Source organism: Equus caballus, chromosome 15, assembly GCF_041296265.1.
Source record: "Equus caballus isolate H_3958 breed thoroughbred chromosome 15, TB-T2T, whole genome shotgun sequence".
Taxonomy (NCBI): Eukaryota; Metazoa; Chordata; class Mammalia; order Perissodactyla; family Equidae; genus Equus; species Equus caballus.
This window is the reverse complement of record NC_091698.1, coordinates 13,553,739-13,577,557: the sequence shown is the minus strand read 5'-3', so window position 1 is coordinate 13,577,557 and position 23,819 is coordinate 13,553,739. Positions and strand designations below refer to the sequence as shown.

Genomic DNA, 23,819 nt, shown 5'->3' with positions numbered 1-23,819 from the left:
TACGAGTTTGCTATAATGAAGTTAAACACATATGTATAACTCAACAGCTGAGGATACTATTAAAAGATATTAAACAAGGGGCTGGCCCCGTGGCCGAGTGGTTAAGTTCGCGCACTCCGCAGCAGGCGGCCCGGTGTTTCGTGAGTTCGAATCCTGGGCGCAGACATGGCACTGCTCATCAGACAACGCTTAGGCAGCGTCCCACATGCCACAACTAGAAGAACCCACAACGAAGAATACACAACTATGTACCGGGGGGCTTTGGGGAGAAAAAGGAAAAAATAAAATCTTTAAAAAAAAAAAGATATTAAACAAAATCATAAACTGTGATGTTTCCAATTCAAAATTATTTTGGAGCAGAAGGCACTTTTATACTTCTATTATGTATTCTTCACAAGTCAGTAAACATTAGGCATCAGATTCTTCTAGACCAAGGGTCAATAAATTACACACACAATGATTCCAAAAATGACTTTTTAGCAGAAGCAAAAGTCACCATCTTTTCACTTCTCTCCCTACTGCCAGTTAGAGCTGCTGCCCACTACCTCTGAGCTGCGTGTAAGAGTGAAACACGGCCCACCACTGGAAAACAGACAGATGGATGATGGCAACCAGATACCCTCTGTTTGAAACCAAATCTCGTTCAAGATCATACACGGTTTATGGATTTTCTCTTTTGAGAGACTCCACTAAATTATGCCCCTAGTAAAAGATATGAAAAGTGTTTCTATATATCTTGTAAAACTGCTTTGAAGACATGTCCAGTAGGTTGTTCCATGTCCCTTAAATAATAATACCCCTAATAAATAAGTTCCGTAAGTTAAAGACAATGCCTGGAAAGTATCTTTATTTTAAAAATTGGTAACTTTTAAAAAGAGACATTCATGCAACATCTACCACATATAAGTCATAAGTCACTAATTAGGAGCTTTAAATCCCCTGGAGGAATTTTTAAAGATATAAAAATTTTCAAAGAGTTTACACTTCAGGGGAAAGAGAGAGAGAACTGGTATACCTACTATAGAATACGTTTTTGCTTTTGTTCTGTCTTAGCTTCCAGGAAGCTGAGTGTTCAAATCTGTATTCAAGTGATGCAATAATTGTTTGCATATGTTTTACGGTAAAGCTATCTTTCTGATTCTTTATTACCTGGCTCTTATGCCTTTAAACCTAACTTAAACCCTCTTGTAATCAGATTGTTATTTAATAGCCCTCATACTCACAGTTACTTTTTAAAAGTTGACAGGATATAAGTAATAAATAAAGTAATACATAGAATAAATAGATCACTTCATGTTAGGAGTTCAAAAAAATCAAGAACTGAACATCCTAGTAATGGTTACACTTTGCTTTTTATTTGTTTGTTTTTTGAGGAAGATTAGCCCTGAGCTAACATCTGCTTCCAATCCTCTTTTTGCTGAGGAAGACTGGCCCTGAGCTAAGATCCGTGTCCATCTTCCTCCACTTTACATGTGGGATGCCTGCCACAGCATGGCTTGCCAAGCGGTGCCATGTCTGTACCCGGGATCCGAACCGGCACCTGGAATCTGAACTGGCAAAGCCCGGGTGGCCAAAGTGGAACTTGTGAACTTAACCACTGCGCCACACCATGGGGCTGGCCCCTACACTTTGCTTTTTAAAGGTACAGCAATACATACCTGTTTGACTCTGGATAAATCACTTACCCTCTCAGGGCTAGTTTTCTTCATCATACAACAATGGGCTTTAATAACATTAGATCAGTGCTTTTCACATCTTTTTCTTCTTAGCAGAGGAACTTTCTTTTTCAAATCTTACATGGAATTTCCAAATATAAACAGATAAAAGGAAGCTGCATGACTAAAGTCGGAGTTGAGGGCCAGAGGCCACTTACCAGGCTCCCCATTCACCAACCTTTCCTCCTCCAGTCTGTGGCAACTCCAGAGGTGCTGCAAGAGGTTCTGTACCACGTACTTTAAAAGCCACCAACTAAGTGCTGGAATATAGTCTTTGGTGGTTCTAAAATTCACTACGCACCACAGCCAAAGCTTTCCTATTCCTTATCCCTACAGCTTAGATAGAAACCTTGATACATTATTTTTAAAATTAGTACATGAAATGTGGTCAGAGTTTGCATGTTAAACCTAATGAGAAATTTAAAAAAATCTAAATAATTCTATTTGTATATCTGAATAAACTGTAAAATATGGTTTAAAAAGTTTTAAACATTATTAAAAATTATATATTCACAACATCCAGTAACATCAACAATGATACCATTAAGAGTCATAAGCTCTGTTCAACCAGCTGTCACAAATTCCTATTAGAAATTAGAATTAAAAATGAATAATTAAGAAGTAAATGACAAATTTTTTAATAATTCATCTTCACATCCCATGGAATATATCTCCTAGTCTCACTTTAACACAACACTGCTAAATACAAAATAAAAGATTCATACCTTTGTAGAGATTTTCATATAGGCTCTCAATGGTTAAAAGCAAGTTTTTTTCCATAACTAATCCAAATATAGCCAACCAATGTTTTCTAAAGCACTGTAACAAATGTATTAGAGTCCATGGTGGTTTCAAGTACAGCATCTAAAAAGTATTTAGAAAAAAATAGCATCTATTGATTTATTTATTATTCCTATTATTAAAAAGTACCTATTCAGGAATTCCTACATACATTTTTGGGCAAAATATAGTTAAATTCTTTTTAAACTAAAAAGATATTTTATTAAAGCCAATCATAATCTTAAAGGCTAATTCCATTGCAAATTGCTTTTGTAAAATTCATATTTGTATTAGTCCTTATAGTTTCAGAAACTATATGTGCGAAAAGCAAGCACAGTTCTAATTGGAAAAAGCATAGTTTTAACCAGCAAAGGGCATCAATCTACTTTTCAACACAGTCATTTCTTTGAGGAAATCAGTCTAGTTATTTCATATAATTGGAAAAAATCTATATAGAAAAAGTTGTCAACTATGTTCGACACTTGCTACACTCTTGCAAAGACATGTATAAAAAGAGATTGAGGGCCTGGCCCCGTGGCCAAGTGGTTAAGTTCTCCCGCTCCGCTGCAGGCGGCCCAGTGTTTCGTGAGTTCGAATCCTGGGCGCGGACATGGCACTGCCCATCAAGCCACGCTGAGGTGGAATCCCACGTGCCACAACTAGAAGGACCCAAAACTAAGAATATACAACTATGTACTGGGGGACTTTGGGGAGAAAAAGGAAAAAAATAAAATCTTTCAAAAAAAAGAAAGATTGATCACTTAGTACCTCAAGACGTCAGCATAGCCTTTTTGGAAGCATTCACATGCAATGATTTTCCTAGACTCTATTAGGAAATATCTAATTTATGTCAACCCTCCTAGAAGCATCTGATCATTCTTCATCTTGGTTCAACACTTGATAATAACCAAGCAGCAAACACATCATACTGGCAAACATTAGCATCTCCGTGAACATCTGGAATAGATACAGTCTATAGTTGATGGGGAATAATGTTTCTCCCAGCTATAAATGTCAACAGCAAACAAACCTTAAACTAAACTAAAAAGGCCACTATTGCCAAATGCTGTGTTTTACTGATTGCAGAAAAGATGTGAGTCTAAAGAAAATTCAAGATATCTTGCTAATAAGATCAAATTTATACTCTGATTCTCATATTTACATGACATAAGCCAAAATATATACTTCTTTGAATTGCTAGGGGAATTCCCTATACAAGACATTTTGACTCACATATGAGAGAAATTTTTCTGAATTCAACTTCAACTCCATGAGGCAAGGTGTTTGACACTAGTAGATTCACAATAAATATTTGTTCACTGAAAAAATGAATAAAATATAGTCCTGGTCTTTAGGTAATGTCCATCAATTAATTTTCAAAAAGTATTTTCAAAAACTTCAAAAAAGAACATAATATTATATAGATTAGTACAATGAAGCTTACGCATTTTATACAAGAAATATTTCTTAAAGTAAGGTAACAAATCTTTAGCAATAAAAGAGAAATTTTCAACTATTAGGGTTGAAATAATCACCTCCATCCAAAGGTTTCCAAAAGCAATTTTCATTTCTGTTTCTAATATTGAAGATAAAGTTGTTCCAAGAGATTTTTCAACGTCAGATATGATGCTTTCAAGTAGAATGAGTAGTCCAGAATTTGTAGATTCTTCCTCATAGCTCTCTTCCAAAGGTGCTGCTTCTTTAAAACAAACAGTTACAGGCTTTATTTAGGACACGAATAGTAAACATTTCACATATACAGTTAGTATTAAGCCATAATTAATAAATACTTTATGTATATAATTAGTATTTGAATTACTTGGAAAACAAACCAATACTTTCTTTAGAAACATGTATCTCTAGTATACTTGTTTTAGATGCAAGATAAATATACTATGTTAGCCAATGCTTTATCTTTTTGACAAAAGGCAACTAAATATTTTTACTAAAATAGAAATTTAAGAAATGAGTGTGATATTTTAACTACAATTTTATTTTTATTTTCCAAAAAAGGAAAAATTCAAAAAATGCTTTACATATATTTATAATAGAAAACCAAGAACTATGGATCAAAATGTTTTGCTTCCAAAAATAGTATATTTTTCCAATTGCTGCTCATATCAAGAAGGATGAAATATGTTATGAAAGCACCAAAATCTCCAGCTTAACTGCCTTTACACCCTCTCCTTTTAAAATGAGTTTTTATTATTTTAATTAATATCATTTCATTAACATTACTATTTTGATACCTGAAAAGAACTGCAATTTCTTTATTGGAAAATTCAAAATATTAAGTGGTTTATCTCTAGAAATACAAACTAAGGATTAAAAATGACAGTCATATAATGGGCAAACTGAAAGTATGTGACCCTTGAAAAACCATACACTGGAATATCCTGTTACCTCTAATAAATGCCATTTTGAATTTTATGACAAAAGAAATTTTATTACCAAAAAGGTCAGAAAAGTAGCATGTGTACATATGAATTTTTCTATAATTATATGTAAAATGTACATACAATATTAGAGATTTCAATAATTACACTCCCCACAGAGGAAAAAGGTGGGATGTATTTTTAAATTATGTCAGATTTAATATAATATACCATCAAATAACAAGCTATAGAACAGATTATTCTGGTCAAGAAAAAGAGATTAAACAACAGTATGGCCTTTAGCTTTTTTAAGTATTAGTTTAAAATTAAAAAATAATTATTACTAGAGTCCCTCAAGTTTCTCTATTACTGAGTTTTTACTGTATTAATAGAAGGTTATGAATATAAGGCTAATTGTAGAAAGAAACAAAAAAATTCTCTCCACCTCAAATGAATATTTCCTGTAGCTACTATTAATTTAAAAGCCATACTCTTCAAGGTACAAAATAGCATGCATACAGTGATTATAAATATGTAAAAATGTGAGTGTGCAGACAAAAATTCAAATTAATTTGTAAAAGTGTATGTAGAAGGCAATAATGTTAATTATGTTTTCTTTTGGATTACCATTATAGCATTCATTTATTTCTACCATTTATGTGCCAGGAAATATTCCAAACAATGTTATTTTAAATGTACAAGATGAAAATTTACTATTAATTCCAATTGTAATCAATAATCTTAGTATATAAAATAAGATATATTTCTAATTATTTGTAGTAAGCATACTACCTGCTTTCAATTGTTGCTTAGATATACAGGGCTGATGACATACATCTGTGTTCAGAGATAAGTTTAACAACTCTGCACTCAATTATTCTTTACTGAGTGACTTCACACCACTTATTAGGCCTTTGTTTCTTAAATTTCTATCATACCTAAGGTTGAGGTTAGGAGTAAAAAATATTTTATTTTTTGTAAGATAAATCACACAGCAACTCAAAATACATGGGATCTAATCAGAGGTTGGTGATTCTCAGCATACATATTAACAAAGGATAGCAATTTTTTTTAACAGAAAAGATAAAGGAATTAACACATAGCAGAGGCACATCATATGAGTTTTTGAGGATAATAATAATTATTATATATCAAAAGTTTTCCTGGTACCAGGCACTGTTCTAAGCACTTTACACATATCAATCCATTTAATTCTCACAACAAACCTCCTAGGTGGGAGTGGTACTAATCTTATCACCATTTCACAGATGAGAACCTGAGGTGTAAAAAGTTTAAGTAACTTGTCCAAAGTTATACCTGGTACGTGGAAGCCGGATTTGAACACAAGAATACGATCATCCAAAAAGAAATAAATAGAGAGCCACAGTAAGAGAAATAATTTACACAGGGCAGGCAATTACAAATTTAGTCTGAGGGAGCATAAGACAAATGGTGTAAATTTGCTATTTGCAGAAAGAAGTCAGTATAATTAGAGCATAGTGCAGGAGACCAATTTACGTGGCTAGAGAGAAAGGCAAGGCCCTTAACAAATGCAAAGACATTTTTAAGGGCTTCAATGGGGAAGTGACATGATCACATCTGTGTCTGTTAAATTGTTATTCTGGAGTCCAGCAGGCTTCCGGCTTTTGTTAATGGCAGAACAGCTTGATCAGACTAACTTTCCCACAGATGAGAATTAGAAAATCTGAACAACAACAGAAAACTATCTGAAGGCTCTAGAGAGCACTAAAATGTAGGCAGAAGCTAGAAGAGGGTCTACCCTCAAGACAGACACTACACTGGTGAAAACAAGAAGTTTCTATCTTTTCGCCTGAGGGCATTCCCCAATTCATCAATGGCTTATGACAGAAAGCCACAGTCTTAGTGGCTTGAAATGTCAGAAGACAATGTTCAGGACTGGCCAGGGCAGATAGAAAGTTAAAGGCGAAACTGAAGAAGGGAGGAAACCACAGAGTAGGTGAGCCCTAAAATCTGCACATAAATTCTGCCTAGAAAAAACAACACACTGCCAAGAGATGAAGCAATCAACAGAACCAGATTCTGATATGACACAGATATTGAAGGTATCTGATTGGGAATTTAAAATAATTTTGATTAATATGCTAAAGGATATGGAAAAGTTAATGGAAAAGGTAAATAGCATGCAAAATCAAATGGGCAGTTTCCGCACAGATGAAAATTGTAAGAATCAAATGGAAGTGGCTAGCAATTAAAAAAAAACAGTTATCAGAAATGAAGAATGCCTTTGACAGGCTCCTCAGCAGACTTGAAATACGTGAGGAAAGAAAAACAAATTTGAAGACAAGTCAACAGAAATTACCCAAACTGAAACAAAAAGAGACTAAAAGGTTAAAAAAACACCCAGAGCTGTGGGACAACATCAAACAGTCTAACATACACACATGTATTAGTTATCTACTGCTGTGTAACAAGTTATCCCAAAACTTAGCAGCTTAAAACAAGCATCTATTCTCTCACAGCTCCTAAGAGTCAGGAATCTAGGAGCAACCTGACTGGATGGTTCTGGCTCAAGTTCTCTCACAAGGCAGGAGCATGGTATTGCCTAGGGTTGCAGCCATGTCAAGGTTAGTTGGCACTCATTCATGTGGCTGTTGGCAGGCCTCAGGCCCTCACTGGTTCTTGGCTGGAGGCTTCAGTTTCTCACTATGTGGGCCTCTCCAGAGGGCTGCTCACATCATGGCAGCCTGCTTCCCCAGAAGAAGTGATCCAAGAGAGAGAGGAAGAAAGAGAGTGACCAAGAAGTAAGTCCCAGTCTTTTATAACCTAATCGCAGAAGTAACATTATCAGTTCTGATGCCTGCTCTTTATTATGCAGTCAACTGAGCCTGGTATGGTGGAGGAGGGGACTACACATAGGCTTTAATACTAAGAGGCAGAGATCATTGGGGTGATCTTGGAGGCTGGCTACTACAATGTAATTCTGTAATAACAGAGGACAAAAGAGGGAATGGAGCAGAAGAAATATCTGAAGAAATAACGACTAAGAATTTTTCAAAACTAAAGACAGGCACCAAACTACAGATCCAAGAAGCTCAGAGAACATCAAACAGCATAACTTCCCTCTTCTCTACCCCGCCCCCACATACACAAACACACACCTGGGCACATCTGCTAAAAACTGCTAAAACAAACTGCTAAAAAGCAAAAGACAAAGAAAAAAATCCTGAAAACAATGAGAGGGAAAAAAGACACATTATATAAAGAGGAATCAAAACAATTATAGCAGACTTCTCATCAGAAACCACACAAGCTAGAAGAAAATGGAGTGACATCTTTGAAATACCAGAAGAAAAAAAAGTCAACCCAGAATTGCATAGCCAGCAAAAATACCTTTCAAAAATAAATAATAAATAATGACATTATCAGGCAAACAAAACTAGAAAATTCATTGCCAACAAACTTACACATGTCAAAGAAAGTTGTTTAGGCAGAAAGAATATGATACCAGACAAAAACCTGAATCTATAAAAAGCAATGAAAAGTGCTAAAAATGGAATGAAAGATTAAAATATTCATTTTTTTATTTTTAAATGCTTTAAACAGTAAATGACTGAAGCAAAAATAGTAGCAAAGTACTATGTGTTTATTATTTCATAAAGGTAAAATATATGACAATGACATCACAAAGCATGAGAGAAAGAAATTGGGAATATACTGTTATAAGATCCTTACACCTCATGTGAAGCAATATATTATTTGAAAGTAGGCTTGGATCAAGTAAAGACGTATATTGTAAACACTAGGGAAACCATTAAAAAGTTTTTTCAAAAAGGTATAAATAAATCAATAATGGAGATAAAATGGCACCATAAAAAATAACCTAAGTAAGAAAAAGAGAAGAAAAGAGCAGATGAAACAAATAGAAAATAATTAGCAAAATGGTAGATTTTGATCCAACCAAATAAATCAATGATATAAACTCATCAATTAAAAGACAAAAATTGTCAGCTTGGACAAAAGTACCAACTCTATGCCATCCTCAAAAAACTAAAGACTCAGATAGTAAATAGATGTAAATAGATGGAAAAAGATATACCACATAAATACTAACCAAAACAAAACTGGAATAGTGATCTTAACACTAAACAAAGGAGACTTCAGAACCAGGAATATTGTCAGAAACAAAGAGAGATGTTATATAATGAGAAAGGGGTAAATTCTCCAAGAAGAGAATCCTAAATAATCCTAAATTTGTATCCATCTTACTACAGAGTTTCATAATATATGAAGTAAAACAAATAGAACTGAAAAGAGAAGTAAACAAATCCACAATTATAGTTGGAGATTTCCATACTCTTCTCTCAGTAATCGTAGAATAGGTAGACAGATAATCAGAAAAGTTATAGAAGACCCAAACAACACTATCAACCAACTTGACCTAATGGAAGTTTATAGAATACTCCACCCACAAGAGCAGAATATACATTCTTTTTAAGTGCACATAAAACATTCACCAACGTACACCATACTCTTGGCCATAAAACAAACTTTAACAAATTTAAAAGAATAGAAATCCTATAAATTATGTTTTCAAGCCATAGCAGAATTAAAGTACAGATAAATAACAAAAAGATAACTGGAAAAATTGCAAATATTTGGAAATAAGCAGCAAACATCTAAATGAACTATGGGTCAAAAAGGAAATCATAAGGGAAGTTATAAAGGATATTGAATTGAATAAAAATAAACAAACAACATATCAAAATTTGTGGGATGCAGCTAAAGCAGTGCTTAAAAAGAAATCTACAGCAGTCTCAAATAAATGACTTAAGCTTCCACCTTTAGAAACTAGAAAAAGAGCACAAAGGGGCAATGGAAGTGTTCTACATATCAAGGAGGATGCGGGCTACACCAGTGTACCCACTGTCAACATTGTAGAGTTAAGATTTGTGCATTTTAATATTGTATGTTCTTCCTCAAAAAAAAGAAAGAACTGTATGAAGATAACCATATGGGGAACAGAGAGTGGATGGAAATATAGATAGAAGATGGCAGAATTACGGTAATTGTTGCAGCTGGGTACTTTGGAGTTTATCAGCTCTCTTTCATTTTGAATATGTTGAAATTCTCCATAATGAAATTTTTTAAATTAAAAATTTAAAAATACCATTATTACTTTTTGAAGAGTAAATGAAGGAGAGCTAGTGTAGAAGTAGAGAGCATAATTAATCTTAGAGTAGAAAAGGAAGAAAAGAGGAAAAATAACATGGCTTGACATAGGATGGTGGCAGGGGAGATAAAGAAAAGACCATACAAGACTCGCGAATTGACTGGATATAGATTATGAGGGAAAGGCAGGTATCAAAAATGACTCCGAGTTTTCTGGCTTTAGCAAATGGGTGGAAGGTGGGACTTTTTGTTCAGATGGAAACAGTTTAGAAGGAAAGATCAGGAGTTCATTTCTGGAGACAGTACATCCCAGATGTCTGTGAGACATCCAAGTAGAGATATCAAATAAGTAGATGAATGTACTAGTCTAGAGTTTAGAAGAGAGATATGGACTGAAGTTACTAACAAGGGGTTGCTGGCCCATATTTAGGATTGTAAATGTAAGTAGAGCACTTAGAATGAGGTATAGTATATAGTATGATAGAAGGGTTCTCCTTTACTATCATTATCAATTAATATTAATTATCATCTTCATCACCCATTTAAGCAATATAAATGTATCCTTATAATAAGGAGGTGTGACTTACACAGTAGGCATGACTATCACCCTTTATAGGAAAAAATAAAAATAAAAACAGGCTCATGTGGAGCATGATAACGCCAGAATGAAAAGTAAGGTGTGACGCATGGATAAGGATAACAGATTGGAGGTTACCAGAGAAGGGGATTCGGGGAGGGTGAAAGGGGTAAATGGACACATATGTGTGGTGACAGATAAAAACTAGACTATTGGTGGTATACATGATGCAGTCTATATAGAAACTGATATATAATAATGTATTTGTGTGTGTGTGTGAGAGAAAGATTGCACCTGATCTAATATCTGTGTCAATCTTCCTCTATTTTGTACGTGGGAGGCTGCTACAGTGGTGTGTAGGTCCACACCTGGGATCCAAACCTATGAAACCCAGGCCACAGAGCACACAAACTTAACCACTACACCTCTGGGCTGGCCCCACATAATAAACTACATCTGAAATTTGCACAATATTATAAGCCAATATGACCTCAATAAAATAATTTTTTTTAAAAAGTAAGGTTTGATTACAAATGTTCATTTCACTACAAAACGTTACATCTGTTAATCCCAAAACACTGATTGCAGAAATAATGGAGAGTTGATAAAGTCTCTTCAATTTAATTTTCATTCTAAGTAGAACTTTAAAAAAATTACATAACAATTATCTCTCAAATCTAGCTTACCTCAAATTCAAACTGATCAACATATTACTAGTTCTATTTCAGCCTTGAACAAACTCCAAAACGATATATTATGTCCTTCATCAAAAAATAATTTAAAACCTAGAGATAGAAATCTCTAATATTTCATTTAATGCCAAAAAGAATAACATCTTTGAAGACAGCTGAAATGATAACTGACCAAGCCCCCTTACAAGAAAAATCTTAGGGCTCTTCATTTCTATAATCACTCCATTTCACAGAGAATTCAGGCACAATCATGAAATTGTAAAACTCCCATTTTGCAGTGAATAAAATTCAGACTAAAGCTGCAAATTAAAATTGCTCTGCTTGGTTCCTTCAGAGCTTTTTCTCACATATGATGAATACAATTTTGCTTAACATTGTTAGTTTTACCTTAGAATTAAGTTATGAAAATATCAGTTGGGAACGGAAGAAAGGAAGGAGGAGGAAGGAAGGAGGAGGAAAAACTCTTACAGAGAGCATCTGATGTACTAGGCACAACTTTAAGTCCTTTATATATATATATATTTTTTTTTCTCTAAATACTCACAATAACCTCACGAGGCAAGTATTATTATTCTCCCTATATTTTACACGTAAGAAAACTAAGTGAAGCAACTTTCCAAGGTCACAAAGCTGATAAGTGGCAGACCCAGGACTCCAACTCCAACCCCATAACAGGCACCCAGGACATAAGTGTTACATAACCTACCCTCCCCAACAAACTAATTAGTCGATTAAATAAGCTTCTTGCCTCATGACCAAAAAATGTCAGATTTTTATTTCTGAACTATTTTACTGGGATATTAAATTGACTTTCCTCTGCTTTTTCAAAAGTCTTCTAAATATCATACAAATTAAATTGAAATGAAATTTCATGAGATTCAAATCTCATTCTTCTATAGCTTACACATTATAAGAATGTGAGATATAACTGAATATGCTTACCGGCAGATTTAGAAAATTATGCATGTTTCAGATCCTTGGTATGGTGGATACAGTATGATTTTTAAAAATTCTTTGGGATAAGTTGCTATTTAAACAAAAGAGTAAAATGACTATGAAACTCACATGCACAGAATAACAAGAGAACAAGGGAATAATTCCTGGTACTGAAGACAGCATTTTAATACTCAATCATCATTGTTCTCGTCACTCAATCCATCTGCAAATTTAACAAAAGCAACAATCAATCAGCACACTAAAATTCCAGATACTGGGGTTGGCCCCGTGGCCGAGTGGTTAAGTTCGCGTGCTCCGCTGCAGGTGGCCCAGTGTTTCGTTGGTTCGAATCCTGGGCGCGGACATGGCACTGCTCATCAAGCCACGCTGAGGCAGCGTCCCACATGCCACAACCAGAACGACCCACAAGGAAGAATGTGCAAGTATGTGCCAGGGGGCTTTGGGGAGAAAAAGGAAAAAAGAAATCCAGATACTATAGGAACAATCTAGGCCGTATTTACAAATCAAAAACATCTAAAAGAAAGAAAACTTTTTAAATAAAAAGAGGAAGGTAAGACACAGTAAAATAATGCCATGAAAATTCTAGATCTAGAATTCAGTAGCATATAGTCATGGGTTTAACAAAGTGGTTAGTTTACTGCTAAAATGGAATAAGATATGCCTATTCAGAAACACAAAGGAAAGAAACATAATCAGCAAGTTAAGTGCCATACTAGAAACCAAATGCTATGAATTCTAGTCTCAGTTCAGTCACTTAGAGATTATAAGTAAATTAGGCGATTACATCATGCTTAAAGCTATCTCAACTTAAAAGACGTTTTTAGGATACATGGAGTTGGAAAAGACACTTAAAACTGCAAGAATAGTCATGAGGTATTTATTGAACAAATATTTTTGAGCATCTGCTCAGGTACTATTCAAAAGTGAACCAAACAAAGTCTCTGGAAACAGACGAATCTGGGTTTGAATCCCTGCTTTCTCACTTACCAGTACAATAATGAGCAACTGCTCTACCAGCAACAGAACCACTTTCATGTGTCTGCTTTTCCTTAACCTCTAAGCAACAACATTTAGAGATGTACTGGAGAAGGCAATACGGGCCCCAGGCAAAGAATACAAAAAGTGATTTCTAACAAATGTTAATTAATGGCTGACAGAGGGTCCAGTGGCTTTCTTCAAGCTTTAAAGCACATAGTAAGAGCTTGGTTTTTGTGAAAATAATGTTATATGTTGAAATAGGACCATAGACAGTGTTTCTCATAAGTCCTTATACCACCTGCTTCAGAATTCTCTAGGGGGCTTGCAGATTGCGGGACCACACCCTAGACCCACTTCTGGAAAAGAATCTTGGCAAGTCTCTTAACACACTAAAATTCAAGACGTACCAGCCAATGAGCCTCAACTTTTTTCCCAGATTACAACCTTTTTTCCCTCAACTTTTGGCCTATATTACTTAGTCCTTCAAACATTCAAATTAGAAAACTCATTCATTCATACAGTAGATATTTATACAGGGCCTGATCTGTGCCAGATCCCTGTGCTAGGTAACTAGATATGCAAAGACCAATTCTTTAGGAGCTCACAATCTCGTCGCAGTCTAGATAGAACTCAACTGATCTCAGCGTGAGCCTGAGGGAGAGATGATTCAGTTCTTTAATCAGCAGTGAGCCAGACAGACATATGTTACAGCAGCCAATTTTCCTGCTTTTAGCTCACAGAGCAAATACCATAATAATGCAAAATGGGCAGCTCAAAATCATTAGTTAACTTTAAACAACTCAATTCAGCAGATGAAAGGAGGATTAAAGGTTACAGTACCCTGCTCTAAAGGTATCAAAGTTCAGCATGTTATCTGCTCTCTCACTTTTTTTAGGATACATGGGGTTGGAAAAGACACTTAAAACTGCAAGAATAGTCATGAAGTATTTATTGAACAAATATTTTTGAGCATCTGCTCAGGTACTATTCAAAAGTGAACAAAACAAAGTCTCCGGAAACAGACGAATCTGGGTTTGAATCCCTGCTTTCTCACTTACCAGACGTATAATCTTGGGCAAACCGCTTAACCAGGAGGTTTAAAGGAGGAAATTGATATGAAGCACTTGGCCCAACATATGGCAACAGCCTGTGCTTTTTAAGTTATATATACTTACTAAGAGTCAGCTTAAATGGCACCTAAACAGCAATGACCTATACTGACATACAACACCAAAACAAATTCTGTATAAACTACAGTTAATATGATTTTTAATACTAAATAGAATTTAAGCCTCTCAGCAGCAGGCTGTGTGTGTTTCATTCACTGCTGCAGCCCCAACACTTACAACAGCATTGGCACAAATATTTGGCAAGTAAATGAATCAACAAAAAATATAATAAAAGAAAACATAAAAATGATGGAACAAATGTCTGGTAGGGGAGGTGGCATATAACTTTATTTTTGCCTTTAATTATTTTTACCTTATTATAAAAATAAAATAACTATAGAAAATCAGGAAAATTCAGAAAATATAAAGAAAATTAAAATAACTCATAATTCATCAGCTAAATATAACCAACATTCACTAAGTATATATGCATAATCTAACAAATTTGGAGTTGTACTTTATATTCTTTTAAATCGTATTTTGTTTAATATTACATTTGATTAACATTTTTCAAAATATAGTATTCCCTCATATGGCTATAGCATCGTATATAACTTCTCCAATTGTTACATTGTTTCAAATTTTTTGCTATATAAATAACGCTGTGGTGAACACTATTTATATAAATCACTGTGAGCATCTCTATTTCTTTAGGATACATTTCTAGAAAGAGAATTATATCTTTAGGCTTCTTGATCCACACTGATAAATTGCTCTCCTGAAAGTTACTAACTCATATTCCTAAAGCCCTGAAGCACTGTAAGTATTCCCAGCAGCTGCTGAGAAGGAGGAACTTTCTAAACTTAGAAGCAATAAAAAAAAAAAAAAGGAAAAAGTGAAAGCTACAAAATAAAAATTTTTATACATGGGAAATTAATAATATTAAAAACAACAAACAGGAACATATTTGCAGCAAACAATGGGCTGACTAGTTGTATTTCTTCTTTTGTGAATTACCTATTAATAATCTTTTTCCATTTAGGGGAAGAGAATTTTACATATTCCAATCAACCTGCATAAGCTTTTCATATAATGAAGACATGAGAGAATTATCACCTATTGCAGGCCATGAGCAATCAAGTACTATAATGTAACATATTAACCAATCTTCACAACCACTTTTTGATCTGGAGGTTATTAGCTCAGGGCCAGTCTTCCTCAAAAAAAAAAAATGGGGCTAATAAAATTATCTTCCACAAGTACTATAAGGTTTGAATGAGATATTAGCTGTAAAGTACTTGGAAAAGGGTCTGGAGAATAATGGTCATATAAGTGTTATCTATAATTATCATTAATATCTATATCATTATATAATAAAATGTATTTTGCATCAACAAACTAAAAACAATAAAATATTAAGAGTAAGAAAAATTCCCACCGCTTATAAGGACTGGGGCTTTACCAAAATGATAGCTTAGATCAGGGATTAGTTTTGTTAACTGTGTGGCTGTTTAAAATAAAAAGTCTTGGGGCCGGCCCCATGGTTGAGTGGTTAAGTTTGCGTGCTCCACTTCAGTGGCCTAGGGTTTCACCGGTTCAGATCCTAGGCGTGGACATGGCCACTGGTCAGGCCATGTTGAGGGGGCATCCCACAAGCCACAACTAGAAGGACCCACAACTAAAATACACAACTATGTACTGGGGGGATTTGGGGAGAAAAAGCAACAAGAAAATAATAATAAAATAAAAAGTCTTATCTGTTAGTAACACATACCAAAGTATTTATGGGTAAAAATGATATGATATGTTATCTGGGGTTTGATTCAAACTACTGCAGGAGTTCCAGGAGTTGGGGGAGAAGTAGAAAAGAAAATGAGAAAATAAACAATAGCAAAATGTGGAAAACAAGTGATAGGTACATAGGGATTCATTATATTATTCTCTTCTGCATTTGAAATTTTTCATAAAGAAAAGTAAAAAAAAGACTAAGATGTCCAATTTAATACAATGTGTTTAAATATTTTAACATTTTATTGATTCTAATAAGTCATATTTACTCGTGGTTTTCCTTTAAAAGCTCTGAAATATCATACGACCTTACTTCTCAAAATGCATAAGCACCGTATCTGGGATATACCAAGAGCTAATAAATATTTGCAAAGGGAATGAATGAATGGATGGTGGAAGCCTTTTTTTCTCAAAGATTTAAGACTAAATAGCTGTGCCAAAAGGCTTCTCAGGATTAATATCATGATTAGATTCAGTTTTGGACAAAGTCTTTCATGTCTTATAGTGAAATATGGGTACAGTAAATAACATAAATCCATGATATTTAAAATAATGTGAATCTACATATACAAATAATTCTGAGTTGGGAAGAAACAAATTTTTGAAGCATGAAATAAATCCTCTACACGTGTATATAACAGTGTTGCTCTACACACAGATTTTTTTCTAAAAAGTTATATAAAACATAAAAAACATACTTGGTTCTAAGACTAGAGTGATTTAAAAATGACATAAAAGAAACTAATACAGAAAAAAAAAATTAGGAGGAAATCTATAGACCTTTATTATAAGAACACCTGCTTACTATAGATTCTGACAAACGAGAGGAAAACAGTGCCTGCTTCTGCATCATACTAACTGCATACAGTGACAGACTAGAAACCCAGATCACTTACTGGCCTCATCACTCAACAATGATCTTTACAAAAGGAATTCAAAGTACTGTAATATAGACAACTATACGTTAGAACTATGTTGTCACTATCTGTGAAATACACACATAACCTAAGGTGGTCTAGGAGAAAAAGAAAAAGAAAAATCAAAGACCCCCAAAACCAAAGCCTAATAGAATACCCCAAACAATCACTGTGTTCTGCATTTCACATTCCAATTGTTATAAATTTCTTAGAAGTTCTGCACCATTTCCCTCCAACGAGTCAGCACCCAAACAAATCTTAATCAGGAAGGACCGTGAGAGAACAATACTTACAAAGTTTTTGAGATTCGAGTTGTATTGACTGACCCCATAGCTTTCGATCTTGATCTTTGAGACTGTCATTGATGAAATGAACTGCAGGTATGGCTTTGTGCTGGGCATGTTTTAGCAGTTTTCCTGCCGTCATACAATCTAGCTCTTGCACAACAACCCAGGGAATTATTAATAGAAGTCTGTCAAAGCCTGAAAAATGAAAAGATTTCTTAGAAGTCAACAAGTACTTATTACTAAATTGAACTGCTGTAGGAGAATTTGAAGTTTTTTAAAGTAAGGAATTCACAACCTAAACAAAGAGATAATACATAAAAAATGAAAATTAAAAATAGATGTAAGTGTCAAAAGAATGTTACAAAAACAAATACTATTTGATATCAAACAAGAGAAGTTTAGATTGCTGGGTTAACCTGTGAAGGCTCTGTTGTTTTTTTTTTTTACTTAAGCTGATTATGCTTAATACATACGTGCTTAATAGCATACCGAAATGGAAACATATGTGGGGAAAAAACCCCACATCACTGTTAATATAAAATATCAACTCAAATAAGAAAATCAGAATCAGTAAATGTTTTATAAATACCTGTGATTTCTGTTGTCTTCAAAATTTTAGCAAATTTGAGATGATTCATCAGAATATCTGTATCAATTACGATTAGAAGCTTTTTGTCTGAAGCAGTATTTGCTAGAGAAAAACAGCAAAGTTAGGATTTGATGACACCTCATAATAGAGTTGTATAATAACTAAAATTTCGATATCACAGAACTTTGAGAGCATTCTTAAGAGAAGGTATTCCTTTAGACAACAATAACAAAGGTAAATTTACTCCAATTCTTATTTAAGAACAGTAATCAGTGTTTAATTATGCACTCGCAGAATATTATGAATTGCTGAATTTTGACTTCAGCTGAATATGATAAATGGGTGAATTTTCAATCATAAACTAACCTGCCCTAGTAGTAACTATGTTGCCAAACACTGTCCTGCATCACTGGTAATTGTGTGCTTAGGAATTATAAGTTAATTTTAAATATACTCTGAGTAAAATATAATTGAAAAGATAAATATGTGTAAAAGAAAGAAAACGTAATAATACTAGCATTTTTATTTCATAGGGCCAGTGTGAGGATCAGATAAGTTAATGCACAGGAAACACTTAGTAAACTGAAAAATGCAATGTGAATGTAACACAGCATTACTATTTTTATAAACACAAATCGAGAGAGTATACCAACAGATTTTGGATAATATCTATCATTATCTTCTCCCGTAGGGAGAATGATCAAAATTTTATATATAAGAAATCCATGAATAGAAATACCTTTGAGCAATTTGCATTATTTCTGATCAGTGCTTTACATAAATGAAATTGTTAAAAGTTATGATTAAGAGCAAGAATAAAAGACAACTCACAACTCTGATTACCGCCCCTTGGCAAAAAGAGAAAGCGAAAATCTTTCTAACCATCTAATAATGTGAGATATATAAAACAAATGATGATAAGACAAATATTAGACCTTATCGTTGTAGCCAAAAGAAATATACTGTCTTAATTTTTAAGAAAGCACAGGAGATCATGAACATTATCATATGCATATAGAGTGTACCAGCAGAAGAATGTACATCATCTTCCACCAAGTCAATTTCCATCCTCGTTAACTCTCCAGAAGGTGGAAGCACAGGTAAATCCACACTTTTTCCCACATGCGCAGCACGAGGCTCTTCTACTATCTGCATCTACATTGTAAAGGACTCACAGTAAAATAGTTTGAATTATTTAGTCTGCAGATTAACAAGAGAAGACAGCAATTAACTCACTTAAGACGAGATGATTTGTGGAAATAAAGAAATTGACAAAAATATGGAGACAGCATGGTAAAAGAATACAGATTGTAAACACACACAGGGTTTCTAAAAATAGGCCTTTTCTCATTACTTTAATCTTAGGCAAGCAAGTTATACAACTGCCTTGAGTCTCAGTTTATGCATCTACAAAACAGGAATGTTAAATACCTATTCCCCTTGAGCATTTGTGTGAGGATTAAGTGAGATAATGTGACGCTCCTCTCACCGAGCCTAGTACATAGTAGACGTTCAAAATAACTTAATTCTCATTCCTATTAGCACTTCAAAGTATTTTAGGAGCCAAATATGTTTTTATGTGGATGGTGAGTGCTATTCTTGAGATTTCTAAGATAGTTTATGAACCATCACAAACTGAAGTCTAGCTCTCAAGACCCTTCTCACTTAGGGGGAGTAGTTCCCTGATGTATTTTGATCCAAAGAAATGAAAATATAATCTGGCTTTAGAGCAAAGGGCAGAGATCTTTCTTCTACCAAGCAGCACTGACCAAGAAGACAGAAAAATACGAAAATTTGAATGCTGTCACAAATAAAAAGCAATCAACATGGTTTTAAAGTCTTCTTTAAATAGAAAACACAAAGTATTCTATGAATCTAATTTTAATTTAGGACCAGCGACCATAAAATCCTATGCAACAACTCTGAGGGTCAATCAGGAGATTCTAGCAGGGAAATGAAGCAGCAGCTAAAAATAAATATGCAGCACTCTCATTTTCACTGAACAACATTTTCATGTTATTGCTAATTAGAAAAAGGAGGCGGAAACACGTTAATATCATACTGCATTTTGGCAAGCCTAGGCATAAGCATGCCAAAAGTGTGATAACACTAAATAAAAATCGACATAACTTGTGAGCCATAGGCTGCATGCTCTTCATTCAAAACAGATTAGAGCTTATCAGAAACAAAGGCAAAAAGGTGATCAAGTAAATGTAAATACTTTTCCAAATAGTTTTCCATCACTTCATAAAAACTTATATATTGATTTAAGTAGCGATCACTGTTATTTTTATATCACCAAGGTTTTTATGGTCATTATTTCTAATTAAAACTAGAACTGTTTGACATAATTTCATTAAAAATCTTCAAAAAAATAAGTATTTGAGTAACCTCTTGATCTGTATCTTGAATACTTTCAAGGGACACTGAAGAACACGGTGCTTCAAAACTCTGAAACGCAAAGTAATTTTATTAGTTAAGAATGAAGCAGATACCCAGGGTAGGGTTTTCCAGCCTGGGCACTATTGACACTTGGGGTCAGATAATTCTTTGCTTTGGGGGCTGTTCTGCACATTGTAGCATGTTTAGCGGTATCTCTGGCCTCAGCCCACTAGATATCAATAGCACGACCCGCTCCTTCTCCTGACAATCAACAATGTCTCCACGAAGGCAAGTGCCGAATGCCCCCTAAGGGGCAAAACTACCCCCAGATGAGAAACTGCCCCTAGAATAGAAAAGCGTCATTCTGTTAAGTCATGAAAGATGGTAGAAATTCTTTAGGGTTTTCTCATTCATGTATGCATTCCTACAAATATTCATATTCTGAGGAAAAAACTATATGCCACTCTAAGAAATAGAAAGAACCATGGCAAAGGTAAACAGGCTGGCCTTCGGTGGTGGGAAGTTTTCATCCAGAAGTAACTGAGCCATTTCTAAGAGGGACATGACAAAACAACAAAGGGAACTTGAAGATTATAACATGGTTGAGGAAGAAAAGCCAAAAAACGCACAATTGTATTACACAGGGGTGGAGCACCAGAGGTTTGTGCTTTATTTCTGGTCTTCCAGCAGAGATTGAAAATCTCTCCACTAACTCCAGTGTCTCACTGGCACTATTGCTGAGTGGACGAGACCTACCTGACCCTACAAACCAGTAGGGAACTTGGCAAAAGACACTACTAAACCAAATTATCTTCTAAGAATTCTCCAAGTTAACACCAAACTCACATGTATTTTACAGGAGGCTACACATGGTACAAATTACAGACCCTCTTTAAACAAGTGTATCAAATGCTGCTTCATTGGGAATTCAGCTTCCAACCTAACTGCCTAACATCCATCTTCACATGATATAACACTTTATACGTCACACACTTAGGCCCATGACAGCTTTTCTATTCCATGACCCTGGATTTCATGATCCCTTCTCCACCTGATTTTCAAGCTCACTAGATCTTTAAGGTTCTCTTCAGCTAAGAAGTGCCCAGCAAGCTAATAAGCAGAACTTCCTGAAGCTCCTGACATTTGAAATCTTTAATTCTGTCACTTACGTCACTACTACCCTTCACTCTCTTTGACCACAGGCCACTTCCAGTGACTTCAATAAATTTTCTATCACCCCCAAATCCAGAAAAGTTCATGTCAATTGTCCCTGAAAACTTCCTCCTTATCCAAAAAGAAAGTCTTAATGGGCATTTAACTATTTGCCCTCCCCCACCATGCTTAATAAATACATGGAATGGGATGAAGCTTTCCCTAGGGATGACAAAAAGAATACCAACAATGAGGGTAATAATGGTTTTACCTACTGGAGTGGTTCTAAAGTGAAAATCTGATTAGACTGCTTCCCTGATTACATTTCAGGGGCTCTGTACTATCTACAGAATACAAGATAGAAAACCAATCTTTCCCATGGGATATGAAGTAATACATTGGCTTCCTCTCTAACTTCTTCTCCTATGGATTCTCCACATATCTCAACTCCAGTCATACTGACCAGCTTAGTGCCCACGCACACTCTTGCCATTCAATTTCACAACTCTGTGCCATTACACACACTAGCCCTCAACCGTGGTGGGACAAAACTGCTATTCCTTGCTCTATATACCCTTAACACCAAGCTTAAGAATCTCCACATTTGTGAGCCCTCCCTAAACTCATCCCAAAATTTATACTAACACCAACCCAATTCTTAGGGCTCTACTATTTCCTTCACTGTATCACAGAGTATTTGTTTACAAATCTCCCTCCCTGGGAACTTCTTGAGGATAAAGAGCACCTTATTTATCTTTAAGTCCCTAGAACCTAGAAACATACCTGATACATAATAAGTACATTTAATTAATGTTTGATAAACTGATAAATTTCTACTTCACAGACTTGTAAGGATTAAGTGGGACACTGTTTGTAAAAGTGGCCTATAAGTGACAAATCTCTAGAACATTAATTTGCCATGGTGAGGGAAGGGCGCAAACTCAGAGTGGTCTATATCAAAGGACTCCAAGACCTCAGAAACAGAAGAAGTTATTTTCTCTCAGGAAAGTATAACAAGATTTCTAAACCACAGGATTACTAAATCCAGAAAATACAATTATTTCCTTGTAAAGTACACTCATTATTTCAGGCAGATAATTATCTATTGCGGAATTTGTGAGGAAAACGACAATAAACATAATATTAAGATGATTAGCTACAGTCAATAATATGCTAAAGATAATATATTCAAGAAAGAACAATATTTCCTTACTGCTCCTGTGTCTCAATGACTTTAAGTCAGATAAGACTGCTATTAAAGGCATAGTTTATAAAGAGTATTAATTCCAATAACTGGAAAGTAATCATGTGTGGGGGCCTGGAATTGGCCATCCCAAGATATGTCTCTTTGGCATGATGATTATTTGGGGCTGGAAGGCAACTGGTAAGTAGAATTTACTTACCCTTTATAAGAGACATTTACATTGTAAAGGAAATCTCCATCTGTAACGATATCTCCCTCTCTACCAGGAAGAAGGGGGGATGACCTTATCTCTAGAGACTTAATCAATGGGGAAGGCAAGCACTTAAATCTGCATTTGTTTATTGTGCCTGTCTGGTAACCTCCTGTAACTGACTCCCCCCACCCCTAACATCATCCTTTGTCTTCAGCTGGATATGATGTTTGGGGTGGTGGTTTCAGCCATTTTGGTGAGTTGCTTGGCTTGCCTGAGCCTCTCCCATGTATACATTGACAAATAGAAATGGCAAGCAATAGGATATATTGGAGTACACGAGGAAGCCATTTGGTGTAAACCTAATTCGGCCTGACTTTGCATTTTTCCAAAAGGACCTGACTGTGGCCATTGAGCACGCACTGCATATCTGCTTTAAAACATTTACTATGGCAAGAACAAATGGCCTTAAGACAAAGGTGCAACTTCCCCCCAACATTGGCATTTCCTTAAGGATAAGCATCTTTCCTTAGGCTAGGAACTGATTGCTGCACTCACCTTCGACCACCCAACTCACCTGTGACCACCCAGCTTGAGACAACAGACCTGCCACCCTGCTGTGTTCACCAAGACAGCAGACCTATCTGCTGTTTCCATCAATCACTGTGCTGACAGAGCAGTCTCGCGACTATTGTAAAATGGACATTTCAATCCTATGTGAAACATCCTGTTTGGGGGTATATAACCACTCTGTGCACCCCACTTCTTCGGTACCCTTTCTTCCTTTGGGAAGAAAGGCCCTGGGCCATGGTCCTCAGAATATAAAGCTTTGTTTAATTTTCTCCTGCTATTCTGTCTCCTGTGAATTTAATTAGTTCTCCAGCCAGACGAACCAAGAGAGGGTAGAGGAAATGTGTTCCTCCCCTACACATGCAAAAACTGCTTCCCCTACAACTTAATATTCATGCTATGTACC

The 23,819-nt window shown here is 35.1% G+C and overlaps 1 pseudogene; it reads right to left on the bottom strand.

The window, feature by feature from the left end:
• Positions 1-23,819, bottom strand: part of LOC138917783 (transcriptional protein SWT1-like) — a 155,077-nt pseudogene that overhangs the window by 2,302 nt on the left and 128,956 nt on the right.